This window comes from Pleurodeles waltl, unplaced genomic scaffold (assembly GCF_031143425.1).
Source record: "Pleurodeles waltl isolate 20211129_DDA unplaced genomic scaffold, aPleWal1.hap1.20221129 scaffold_39, whole genome shotgun sequence".
Taxonomy (NCBI): Eukaryota; Metazoa; Chordata; class Amphibia; order Caudata; family Salamandridae; genus Pleurodeles; species Pleurodeles waltl.
In genome coordinates this window covers 2945001-2957500 of record NW_027150097.1, presented here as the reverse complement: position 1 = coordinate 2957500, position 12500 = coordinate 2945001, and the positions used below count along the sequence as shown (strand labels likewise).

At 43.1% G+C, this 12500-nt stretch overlaps 5 non-coding genes across 5 annotated transcripts; all 5 read right to left on the bottom strand.

Annotated features, from left to right (window-relative positions):
- Positions 1–3537: 3537 nt before the first annotated feature.
- Positions 3538–3610, bottom strand: TRNAT-UGU (transfer RNA threonine (anticodon UGU)). The gene has a single exon. It is a non-coding gene; the product is annotated as a tRNA-Thr (tRNA).
- A 1762-nt stretch (positions 3611–5372) lies between these two features.
- Positions 5373–5445, bottom strand: TRNAT-AGU (transfer RNA threonine (anticodon AGU)). Its single transcript has one exon. It is a non-coding gene; the product is annotated as a tRNA-Thr (tRNA).
- A 1762-nt stretch (positions 5446–7207) lies between these two features.
- TRNAT-AGU (transfer RNA threonine (anticodon AGU)) lies at positions 7208–7280 on the bottom strand. Its single transcript has one exon. It is a non-coding gene; the product is annotated as a tRNA-Thr (tRNA).
- A 1762-nt stretch (positions 7281–9042) lies between these two features.
- TRNAT-AGU (transfer RNA threonine (anticodon AGU)) lies at positions 9043–9115 on the bottom strand. The gene has a single exon. It is a non-coding gene; the product is annotated as a tRNA-Thr (tRNA).
- A 1762-nt stretch (positions 9116–10877) lies between these two features.
- Positions 10878–10950, bottom strand: TRNAT-AGU (transfer RNA threonine (anticodon AGU)). The gene has a single exon. It is a non-coding gene; the product is annotated as a tRNA-Thr (tRNA).
- Positions 10951–12500: the final 1550 nt, after the last annotated feature.

The window sequence follows — 12500 nt, the reverse complement described above, 5'->3', positions numbered from 1 at the left end:
ATATGAAGGAGCAGAGCGTACCTGAGTTACAATGGAATCAGCAGGAGAGAGGATTGTGTGAGTCTGAGAAAGAAAAGGGGCATAGCTTCGAACCTGAATCTGGCATAGCTTTCCAAGGCTACTATTGCCAGTGATTGTGTATTTTAAAAAGGTAGTAAATTTGTATCCTTTCAAGGAGTACATCTATGGGTGCAGATTTGCTACTTTTTTGGTAAACTGATCATTAATTGGAATATTTAGAAAGAAGGGACGCAGTGCAGCACAGCCAGCAAAGTTCCTTTGTGCGTCACTCGTAGAGAGCAGAACTGAGACATATCTTCACAGAAATGGTGCAGTTCTGCTCTTTGTCTATGCAAAGGTGCACTTCGGGCTGCCTTCAGTGCAAGGGTATCTGCCTTATGTTCAGGAGAGCTGATGTGCATAAAGGGATATCTTCCTCCAACTATCATAGGAGATTTTTTAGAGTCAAGCCTGCGCTAGAATGCGCTTGCGCATGCGTATTGCTTGCGAGACGCTGTTGTAGTTAGAAAAGGGCTAGGAGCCCTGTCCATTTCACGTTGGTGTCTTTCATTGGTTCGTGGGCTTCCCTGTTAAAATCTGCTTGCTTTCGTTAGTGGAAGGCATGCATACGTCATGCCTTTTCCGGTGGTTAGCCCTCCTTGAGCGCAGCGACCAAGTACTGAAAACATAGGAGGCTCGCTGTTTTCCATCTGGTTTGTGGACTACTTTTTCTCTTTTTTTCACAGCACGATCTCGTTTGACAGAAGTCGAGCTCATTGCATGACATCGACCCTGTTACATAATTAATTGAACTTTTGCCGGTTACATAGATAATTGCACTTTTGCCGATAGGTTTCAATATGAGTGAACTGTAGCAGCGCGATTGCGCTCATTATTTACATTTAATGAGTCAAGAAAAGTCTGGTTGGGAGTTTACAACTGCTAATAGCTCTATCTCAGAGAAATGCCAGACCAGTTGTATTGCAAGTGCTTGTTTACTCCTTGTATATGTTCTGCAAATTGCAGCACACCACATGCAAAGAGGCAGTAAAAGACATCTGTTCTCCTTACACCAGCCTCGGGGAGGCGCACCATTGTGGCACAAAACCATGACTGTATGTTTTTGTAAACATGGGTTTACATCAAAATCCATGTGTTGATCTACAAGAAAACCATGTACCACCTGTGGAACACCTACCTGACGCAAAGTAAAGCATGGCAGAGCAAGGTGCTGTGCGCTGTTACTTTTTCTTAACATGTGCATGGCTTTGTAAATACCAAAAAACGAATTGTGTTAATGCTGCATCGAAAAAGTGATGCAACCCGATGAAAAATCTGTTTAAACATGGGCCTAAATGTACACTTAAATTCCGGACCCGAAAAAAAGAACAAGTTAAAATCTCACAGTGAAATCAGGATGATATTAAAAAAATGACATGTGCATTGGAAAGGACGTGGCTGAAGGGGCACCAAAGCCAACGACCAAGTCAAGAATGATATTTTGGGATGTCACACTCTAAACATCCCCCATACTCACACAAGTCAATTGTATGACCCTGTAGGAGTCTTGTGTTTGTCATTCCACTGACACTGTGTGTAATGCCCCCCGTTCTTGCGTGCTTTGCCCTGTGTCGCCTTTGTTTTTCTATCTTGAAAAGAATATTTGTAGTGAGGCTCCCCAATGAACTAAAAAGTGTTGTTAAATCCAAAATGTTTGTGAGGCCCCAGTGAGATTTGAACTCACAACCAGGGTTTACTAGACCAGTGCTCTAAACCCTGAGCTATGGAGCCAAGAGCTTGTCTGGATGCCGTGCTGGGGACTATATGAAGGAGCAGAGCATACCGGAGTTACAATGGAATCAGCAGGAGAGAGGATTGTGTGAGTCTGAGAAAGAAAAGGGGCATAGCTTCAAACCTGAATCTGGCATAGCTTTCCAAGGCTACTATTGCCAGTGATTGTGTATTTTAAAAAGGTAGTAAATTTGTATCCTTTCAAGGAGTACATCTATGGGTGCAGATTTGCTACTTTTTTGGTAAACTGATCACTAATTGGAATATTTAGAAAGAAGGGACGCAGTGCAGCACAGCGAGCAAAGTTCCTTTGTGCGTCACTCGTAGAGAGCAGAACTGAGACATATCTTCACAGAAATGGTGCAGTTCTGCTCTTTGTCTATGCAAAGGTGCACTTCGGGCTGCCTTGAGTTCAAGGGTATCTGCCTTATGTTCAGGAGAGCTGATGTGCATAAAGGGATATCTTCCTCCAACTATCATAGGAGATTATTTAGAGTCAAGCCTGCGCTAGAATGCGCTTGCGCATCCGTATTGCTTGCGAGACGCTGTTGTAGTTAGAAAAGGGCTAGGAGCCCCGTCCATTTCACGTTGGTGTCTTTCATTGGTTCGTGGGCTTCCCTGTTAAAATCTGCTTGCTTTCGTTAGTGGAAGGCATGCATACGTCATGCCTTTTCCGGTGGTTAGCCCTCCTTGAGCGCAGCGACCAAGTACTGAAAACAAAGGAGGCTCGCTGTTTTCCATCTGGTTTGTGGACTACTTTTTCTCTTTTTTTTCACAGCACAATCTCATTTGACAGAAGTCGAGCTCATTGCATGACATCAACCCTGTTACATAATTCATTGAACTTTTGCCGGTTACATATATAATTGCACTTTTGCCAATAGGTTTCTATATGAGTGAACTGTAGCAGCGCGATCGCGCTCATTATTTACATTTAATGAGTCAAGAAAAGTCTGGTTGGGAGTTTACAGCTGCTAATAGCTCTATCTCGGAGAAATGCCAGACATGTTGTATTGCAAGTGCTTGTTTACTCTTTGTATCTGTGCTGCAAATTGTAGCACACCACATGCAAAGAGGCAGTGACATGGAGAAATAAAGACATCTGTTCGCCTTACACCAGCCTCGGGTAGGCGCAACATTGTGGCACAAAACCATGACTGTATGTTTGTGTAAACATGGGTTTACATCAAAATCCATGTGTGGATGTACAAGAAAACCATGTACCACCTGTGGAACACCTACCTGACGCAAAGTAAAGCATGGCAGAGCAAGGTGCTGTGTGCTGTTACTTTTTCTTAACATGTGCATGGCTTTGTAAATACCAAAAAACGAATTGTGTTAATGCTGCATCGAAAATGTGATGCAACCCGATGAAAAATCTCTTTAAACATGGGCCTAAATGTACACTTAAATTCCGGACACGAAAAAAAGAACAAGTTAAAGGATGATATTAAAAAAATGACATGTGCATCGGAAAGGACGTGGCTGAAGGGGCACCAAAGCCAATGACCAAGTCAAGAATGATATTTTGGGATGTCACACTCTAAACATCCCCCATACTCACACAAGTCAATTGTATGACCCTGTAGGAGTCTTGTGTTTGTCATTCCACTGACACTGTGTGTAATGCCCCCCGTTCTTGCGTGCTTTGCCCTGTGTCGCCTTTGTTTTTCTATCTTGAAAAGAATATTTGTAGTGAGGCTCCCCAATGAACTAAAAAGTGTTGATAAATCCAAAATGTTTGTGAGGCCCCAGTGAGATTTGAACTCACGACCCCTGGTTTACAAGACCAGTGCTCTAACCCCTGAGCTATGGAGCCAAGAGCTTGTCAAGCTGCCGTGCTGGGGACTATATGAAGGAGCAAAGCATACGTGAGTTACAATGGAATCAGCAGGAGAGAGGATTGTGTGAGTCTGAGAAAGAAAAGGGGCATAGCTTCAAACCTGAATCTGGCATAGCTTTCCAAGGCTACTATTGCCAGTGATTGTGTATTTTAAAAAGGTAGTAAATTTGTATCCTTTCAAGGAGTACATCTATGGGTGCAGATTTGCTACTTTTTTGGTAAACTGATCACTAATTGGAATATTTAGAAAGAAGGGACGCAGTGCAGCACAGCGAGCAAAGTTCCTTTGTGCGTCACTCGAAGAGAGCAGAACTGAGACATATCTTCAGAGAAATGGTGCAGTTCTGCTCTTTGTCTATGCAAAGGTGCACTTCGGGCTGCCTTGAGTGCAAGGGTATCTGCCTTATGTTCAGGACAGCTGATGTGCATAAAGGGATATCTTCCTCCAACTATCATAGGAGATTTTTTAGAGTCAAGCCTGCGCTAGAATGCGCTTGTGCATGCGTATTGCTTGCGAGACGCTGTTGTAGTTAGAAAAGGGCTAGGAGCCCCGTCCATTTCACATTGGTGTCTTTCATTGGTTCGTGGGCTTCCCTGTTAAAATCTGCTTGCTTTCGTTAGTGGAAGGCATGCATACGTCATGCCTTTTCCGGTGGTTAGCCCTCCTTGAGCGCAGCGACCAAGTACTGAAAACATAGGAGGCTCGCTGTTTTCCATCTGGTTTGTGGACTACTTTTTCTCTTTTTTTCACAGCACGATCTCGTTTGACAGAAGTCGAGCTCATTGCATGACATCGACCCTGTTACCTAATTAATTGAACTTTTGGCGGTTACATAGATAATTGCACTTTTGCCGATAGGTTTCAATATGAGTGAACTGTAGCAGCACGATTGCGCTCATTATTTACATTTAATGAGTCAAGAAAAGTCTGGTTGGGAGTTTACAACTGCTAATAGCTCTATCTCGGAGAAATGCCAGACCAGTTGTATTGCAAGTGCTTGTTTACTCTTTGTATCTGTTCTGCAAATTGCAGCACACCACATGCAAAGAGGCAGTAACATGGAGAAATAAAGACATCTGTTCTCCTTACACCAGCCTCGGGGAGGTGCTCCATTGTGGCACAAAACCATGACTGTATGTTTTTGTAAACATGGGTTTACATCGAAATACATGTGTGGATGTACAAGAAAACCATGTACCACCTGTGGAACACCTACCTGACGCAAAGTAAAGCATGGCAGAGCAAGGTGCTGTGTGCTGTTACTTTTTCTTAACATGTGCATGGCTTTGTAAATACCAAAAAACGAATTGTGTTAATGCTGCATCGAAAAAGTGATGCAACCCGATGAAAAATCTGTTTAAACATTGGCCTAAATGTACACTTAAATTCCGGACCCGAAAAAAAGAACAAGTTAAAATCTCACAGTGAAATCAGGATGATATTAAAAAAATGACATGTGCATTGGAAAGGACGTGGCTGAAGGGGCACCAAAGCCAACGACAAAGTCAAGAATGATATTTTGGGATGTCACACTCTAAACATCCCCCATACTCACACAAGTCAATTGTATGACCCTGTAGGAGTCTTGTGTTTGTCATTCCACTGACACTGTGTGTAATGCCCCCCGTTCTTGCGTGCTTTGCCCTGTGTCGCCTTTGTTTTTCTATCTTGAAAATAATATTTGTAGTGAGGCTCCCCAATGAACTAAAAAGTGTTGTTAAATCCAAAATGTTTGTGAGGCCCCAGTGAGATTTGAACTCACGACCCCTGGTTTACTAGACCAGTGCTCTAACCCCTGAGCTATAGAGCCAAGAGCTTGTCAGGACGCCCTGCTGGGGACTATATGAAGGAGTAGAGCATACTGGAGTTACAATGGAATCAGCAGGAGAGAGGATTGTGTGAGTCTGAGAAAGAAAAGGGGCATAGCTTCAAACCTGAATCTGGCATAGCTTTCCAAGGCTACTATTGCCAGTGATTGTGTATTTTAAAAAGGTAGTAAATTTGTATCCTTTCAAGGAGTACATCTATGGGTGCAGATTTGCTACTTTTTTGGTAAACTGATCACTAATTGGAATATTTAGAAAGAAGGGACGCAGTGCAGCACAGCGAGCAAAGTTCCTTTGTGCGTCACTCGAAGAGAGCAGAACTGAGACATATCTTCACAGGAATGGTGCAGTTCTGCTCTTTGTCTATGCAAAGGTTCACTTCGGGCTGCCTTGAGTGCAAGGGTATCTGCCTTATGTTCAGGAGAGCTGATGTGCATAAAGGGATATCTTCCTCCAACTATCATAGGAGATTTTTTAGAGTCAAGCCTGCGCTAGAATGCGCTTGAGCATGCGTTTTGCTTGCGAGACGCTGTTGTAGTTAGAAAAGGGCTAGGAGCCCCGTCCATTTCAAGTTGGTGTCTTTCATTGGTTCGTGGGCTTCCCTGTTAAAATCTGCTTGCTTTCGTTAGTGGAAGGCATGCATACGTCATGCCTTTTCCGGTGGTTAGCCCTCCTTGAGTGCAGCGACCAAGTACTGAAAACAAAGGAGGCTCGCTGTTTTCCATCTGGTTTGTGGACTACTTTTTCTCTTTTTTTCACAGCACGATCTCGTTTGACAGAAGTCGAGCTCATTGCATGACATCGACCCTGTTACCTAATTAATTGAACTTTTGCCGGTTACATAGATAATTGCACTTTTGCCGATAGGTTTCAATATGAGTGAACTGTAGCTGCACGATTGCGCTCATTATTTACATTTAATGAGTCAAGAAAAGTCTGGTTGGGAGTTTACAACTGCTAATAGCTCTATCTCGGAGAAATGCCAGACCAGTTGTATTGCAAGTGCTTGTTTACTCTTTGTATCTGTTCTGCAAATTGCAGCACACCACATGCAAAGAGGCAGTAACATGGAGAAATAAAGACATCTGTTCTCCTTACACCAGCCTCGGGGAGGTGCTCCATTGTGGCACAAAACCATGACTGTATGTTTTTGTAAACATGGGTTTACATCGAAATACATGTGTGGATGTACAAGAAAACCATGTACCACCTGTGGAACACCTACCTGACGCAAAGTAAAGCATGGCAGAGCAAGGTGCTGTGTGCTGTTACTTTTTCTTAACATGTGCATGGCTTTGTAAATACCAAAAAACGAATTGTGTTAATGCTGCATCGAAAAAGTGATGCAACCCGATGAAAAATCTGTTTAAACATTGGCCTAAATGTACACTTAAATTACGGACCCGAAAAAAAGAACAAGTTAAAATCTCACAGTGAAATCAGGATGATATTAAAAAAATGACATGTGCATTGGAAAGGACGTGGCTGAAGGGGCACCAAAGCCAACGACCAAGTCAAGAATGATATTTTGGGATGTCACACTCTAAACATCCCCCATACTCACACAAGTCAATTGTATGACCCTGTAGGAGTCTTGTGTTTGTCATTCCACTGACACTGTGTGTAATGCCCCCCGTTCTTGCGTGCTTTGCCCTGTGTCGCCTTTGTTTTTCTATCTTGAAAAGAATATTTGTAGTGAGGCTCCCCAATGAACTAAAAAGTGTTGTTAAATCCAAAATGTTTGTGAGGCCCCAGTGAGATTTGAACTCACGACCCCTGGTTTACTAGACCAGTGCTCTAACCCCTGAGCTATAGAGCCAAGAGCTTGTGAGGGCGCCCTGCTGGGGACTATATGAAGGAGTAGAGCATAGTGGAGTTACAATGGAATCAGCAGGAGAGAGGATTGTGTGAGTCTGAGAAAGAAAAGGGGCATAGCTTCAAACCTGAATCTGGCATAGCTTTCCAAGGCTACTATTGCCAGTGATTGTGTATTTTAAAAAGGTAGTAAATTTGTATCCTTTCAAGGAGTACATCTATGGGTGCAGATTTGCTACTTTTTTGGTAAACTGATCACTAATTGGAATATTTAGAAAGAAGGGACGCAGTGCAGCACAGCGAGCAAAGTTCCTTTGTGCGTCACTCGAAGAGAGCAGAACTGAGACATATCTTCACAGGAATGGTGCAGTTCTGCTCTTTGTCTATGCAAAGGTGCACTTCGGGCTGCCTTGAGTGCAAGGGTATCTGCCTTATGTTCAGGAGAGCTGATGTGCATAAAGGGATATCTTCCTCCAACTATCATAGGAGATTTTTTAGAGTCAAGCCTGCGCTAGAATGCTCTTGTGCATGCGTATTGCTTGCGAGACGCTGTTGTAGTTAGAAAAGGGCTAGGAGCCCCGTCCATTTCACGTTGGTGTCTTTCATTGGTTCGTGGGCTTCCCTGTTAAAATCTGCTTGCTTTCGTTAGTGGAAGGCATGCATACGTCATGCCTTTTCCGGTGGTTAGCCCTCCTTGAGCGCAGCGACCAAGTACTGAAAACATAGGAGGCTCGCTGTTTTCCATCTGGTTTGTGGACTACTTTTTCTCTTTTTTTCACAGCACGATCTCGTTTGACAGAAGTCGAGCTCATTGCATGACATCGACCCTGTTACCTAATTAATTGAACTTTTGCCGGTCACATAGATAATTGCACTTTTGCCGATAGGTTTCAATATGAGTGAACTGTAGCAGCGCGATTGCGCTCATTATTTACATTTAATGAGTCAAGAAAAGTCTGGTTGGGAGTTTACAACTGCTAATAGCTCTATCTCGGAGAAATGCCAGACCAGTTGTATTGCAAGTGCTTGTTTACTCTTTGTATCTGTTCTGCAAATTGCAGCACACCACATGCAAAGAGGCAGTAACATGGAGAAATAAAGACATCTGTTCTCCTTACACCAGCCTCGGGGAGGCGCACCATTGTGGCACAAAACCATGACTGTATGTTTTTGTAAACATGGGTTTACATCGAAATACATGTGTGGATGTACAAGAAAACCATGTACCACCTGTGGAACACCTACCTGACGCAAAGTAAAGCATGGCAGAGCAAGGTGCTGTGTGCTGTTACTTTTTCTTAACATGTGCATGGCTTTGTAAATACCAAAAAACGAATTGTGTTAATGCTGCATCGAAAAAGTGATGCAACCCGATGAAAAATCTGTTTAAACATTGGCCTAAATGTACACTTAAATTCCGGACCCGAAAAAAAGAACAAGTTAAAATCTCACAGTGAAATCAGGATGATATTAAAAAAATGACATGTGCATTGGAAAGGACGTGGCTGAAGGGGCACCAAAGCCAACGACCAAGTCAAGAATGATATTTTGGGATGTCACACTCTAAACATCCCCCATACTCACACAAGTCAATTGTATGACCCTGTAGGAGTCTTGTGTTTGTCATTCCACTGACACTGTGTGTAATGCCCCCCGTTCTTGCGTGCTTTGCCCTGTGTCGCCTTTGTTTTTCTATCTTGAAAAGAATATTTGTAGTGAGGCTCCCCAATGAACTAAAAAGTGTTGTTAAATCCAAAATGTTTGTGAGGCCCCAGTGAGATTTGAACTCACGACCCCTGGTTTACTAGACCAGTGCTCTAACCCCTGAGCTATAGAGCCAAGAGCTTGTCAGGACACCGTGCTGGGGACTATATGAAGGAGTAGAGCATACTGGAGTTACAATGGAATCAGCAGGAGAGAGGATTGTGTGAGTCTGAGAAAGAAAAGGGGCATAGCTTCAAACCTGAATCTGGCATAGCTTTCCAAGGCTACTATTGCCAGTGATTGTGTATTTTAAAAAGGTAGTAAATTTGTATCCTTTCAAGGAGTACATCTATGGGTGCAGATTTGCTACTTTTTTGGTAAACTGATCACTAATTGGAATATTTAGAAAGAAGGGACGCAGTGCAGCACAGCGAGCAAAGTTCCTTTGTGCGTCACTCGAAGAGAGCAGAACTGAGACATATCTTCACAGGAATGGTGCAGTTCTGCTCTTTGTCTATGCAAAGGTTCACTTCGGGCTGCCTTGAGTGCAAGGGTATCTGCCTTATGTTCAGGAGAGCTGATGTGCATAAAGGGATATCTTCCTCCAACTATCATAGGAGATTTTTTAGAGTCAAGCCTGCGCTAGAATGCGCTTGAGCATGCGTATTGCTTGCGAGACGCTGTTGTAGTTAGAAAAGGGCTAGGAGCCCCGTCCATTTCAAGTTGGTGTCTTTCATTGGTTCGTGGGCTTCCCTGTTAAAATCTGCTTGCTTTCGTTAGTGGAAGGCATGCATACGTCATGCCTTTTCCGGTGGTTAGCCCTCCTTGAGTGCAGCGACCAAGTACTGAAAACAAAGGAGGCTCGCTGTTTTCCATCTGGTTTGTGGACTACTTTTTCTCTTTTTTTCACAGCACGATCTCGTTTGACAGAAGTCGAGCTCATTGCATGACATCGACCCTGTTACCTAATTAATTGAACTTTTGCCGGTTACATAGATAATTGCACTTTTGCCGATAGGTTTCAATATGAGTGAACTGTAGCAGCACGATTGCGCTCATTATTTACATTTAATGAGTCAAGAAAAGTCTGGTTGGGAGTTTACAACTGCTAATAGCTCTATCTCGGAGAAATGCCAGACCAGTTGTATTGCAAGTGCTTGTTTACTCTTTGTATCTGTTCTGCAAATTGCAGCACACCACATGCAAAGAGGCAGTAACATGGAGAAATAAAGACATCTGTTCTCCTTACACCAGCCTCGGGGAGGTGCTCCATTGTGGCACAAAACCATGACTGTATGTTTTTGTAAACATGGGTTTACATCGAAATACATGTGTGGATGTACAAGAAAACCATGTACCACCTGTGGAACACCTACCTGACGCAAAGTAAAGCATGGCAGAGCAAGGTGCTGTGTGCTGTTACTTTTTCTTAACATGTGCATGGCTTTGTAAATACCAAAAAACGAATTGTGTTAATGCTGCATCGAAAAAGTGATGCAACCCGATGAAAAATCTGTTTAAACATTGGCCTAAATGTACACTTAAATTACGGACCCGAAAAAAAGAACAAGTTAAAATCTCACAGTGAAATCAGGATGATATTAAAAAAATGACATGTGCATTGGAAAGGACGTGGCTGAAGGGGCACCAAAGCCAACGACCAAGTCAAGAATGATATTTTGGGATGTCACACTCTAAACATCCCCCATACTCACACAAGTCAATTGTATGACCCTGTAGGAGTCTTGTGTTTGTCATTCCACTGACACTGTGTGTAATGCCCCCCGTTCTTGCGTGCTTTGCCCTGTGTCGCCTTTGTTTTTCTATCTTGAAAAGAATATTTGTAGTGAGGCTCCCCAATGAACTAAAAAGTGTTGTTAAATCCAAAATGTTTGTGAGGCCCCAGTGAGATTTGAACTCACGACCCCTGGTTTACTAGACCAGTGCTCTAACCCCTGAGCTATAGAGACAAGAGCTTGTCAGGGCGCCCTGCTGGGGACTATATGAAGGAGTAGAGCATACTGGAGTTACAATGGAATCAGCAGGAGAGAGGATTGTGTGAGTCTGAGAAAGAAAAGGGGCATAGCTTCAAACCTGAATCTGGCATAGCTTTCCAAGGCTACTATTGCCAGTGATTGTGTATTTTAAAAAGGTAGTAAATTTGTATCCTTTCAAGGAGTACATCTATGGGTGCAGATTTGCTACTTTTTTGGTAAACTGATCACTAATTGGAATATTTAGAAAGAAGGGACGCAGTGCAGCACAGCGAGCAAAGTTCCTTTGTGCGTCACTCGAAGAGAGCAGAACTCAGACATATCTTCACAGAAATGGTGCAGTTCTGCTCTTTGTCTATGCAAAGGTGCACTTCGGGCTGCCTTTAGTGCAAGGGTATCTGCCTTATGTTCAGGAGAGCTGATGTGCATAAAGGGATATCTTCCTCCAACTATCATAGGAGATTTTTTAGAGTCAAGCCTGCGCTAGAATGCGCTTGCGGATGCGTATTGCTTGCGAGACGCTGTAGTAGTTAGAAAAGGGCTAGGAGCCCCATCCATTTCACGTTGGTGTCTTTCATTGGTTCGTGGGCTTCCCTGTTAAAATCTGCTTGCTTTCATTAGTGGAAGGCATGCATACGTCATGCCTTTTCCGGTGGTTAGCCCTCCTTGAGCGCAGCGACCAAGTACTGAAAACATAGGAGGCTCGCTGTTTTCCATCTGGTTTGTGGACTACTTTTTCTCTTTTTTTCACAGCACGATCTCGTTTGACAGAAGTCGAGCTCATTGCATGACATCGACCCTGTTACATAATTAATTGAACTTTTGCCGGTTACATAGATAATTGCACTTTTGCCGATAGGTTTCAATATGAGTGAACTGTAGCAGCGCGATTGCGCTCATTATTTACATTTAATGAGTCAAGAAAAGTCTGGTTGGGAGTTTACAACTGCTAATAGCTCTATCTCGGAGAAATGCCATACCAGTTGTATTGCAAGTGCTTGTTTACTCCTTGTATCTGTTCTGCAAATTGCAGCACACCACATGCAAAGAGGCAGTAACATGGAGACATAAAGACATCTGTTCTCCTTACACCAGCCTCGGGGAGGCGCACCATTGTGGCACAAAACCATGACTGTATGTTTTTGTAAACATGGGTTTACATCAAAATCCATGTGTGGATGTACAAGAAAACCATGTACCACCTGTGGAACACCTACCTGACGCAAAGTAAAGCATGGCAGAGCAAGGTGCTGTGTGCTGTTACTTTTTCTTAACATGTGCATGGCTTTGTAAATACCAAAAAACGAATTGTGTTAATGCTGCATCGAAAAAGTGATGCAACCCGATGAAAAATCTGTTTAAACATGGGCCTAAATGTACACTTAAATTCCGGACCCGAAAAAAAGAACAAGTTAAAATCTCACAGTGAAATCAGGATGATATTAAAAAAATGACATTTGCATTGGAAAGGACGTGGCTGAAGGGGCACCAAAGCCAACGATCCAGTCTAGAATGATATTTTGGGA